Raw genomic sequence first — 860 nt, forward strand, 5'->3', positions numbered from 1 at the left:
AGGTTTGCCATTTTAGTGTTTATTATTATTATTATCTCGCGTTTAAAGCGTTTAAAAAGTTTTTTTTATTAACTTTATTATCATTATTATTTTTAATGTAAGTAAATATAAACAATCGGATTTGTAAAATAAATAATAATAATTTATTTATTTATAATAATTAACAACAATCGGAAAATCTTGTCGTTGTTGTTGTTGTTAACGAATCGTTCGTTTGTTTGTTTGTTTGTTTTATTACGATCGAATTGAATTTTTTTTTTTTTTTATTAAATTCGTTTCGTGTAATAATAATAATAATTTTATGTGATAATAATAATAATAATCCACGTGGAGAGTAATCGGTCAATATCCACACATATACGATAACTCCACCCAGTGCCGTAACTTAATTTTTTTTTTTAAATAAATAAATTGATTACGTAATGACGGTTTTCGTGGTGGTCATGATGATGATAATAATAATTATTATCATTATCTTATAAATTTTTTTTGTTAGTTTTTTTTTTTATAAAGTTGAATTAAAATTTTTAAGATTTTTTAATTACGAACGTTATACGAAAGTCGTCGTCGTGGGAGTGGTGTTAAAAATATATTATTATTATTATTATTATTATTATTATTATTATTATTATTATTTCGCGAGGGTCTTATAATTACTATAAATTTTTATAGCTACGTGACCGAAGTCGTGTATAAAAAATTTTTTTTTTATTTTTATTTTCCAGTCGTTTGTTTGATTTAAAAAAAAAAAAAAATGTCGTGGAATTATATAACAGTATTATTATCATTATCATTATCATTATTAATCGGGTTGAGTGAATCCGAAAGGATAAGATTAGATGCGAAAAAATTATTAAGTG

Source organism: Pediculus humanus, genomic scaffold (genome assembly GCF_000006295.1).
Source record: "Pediculus humanus corporis 1103172107477 genomic scaffold, whole genome shotgun sequence".
NCBI lineage: Eukaryota > Metazoa > Arthropoda > Insecta > Psocodea > Pediculidae > Pediculus > Pediculus humanus.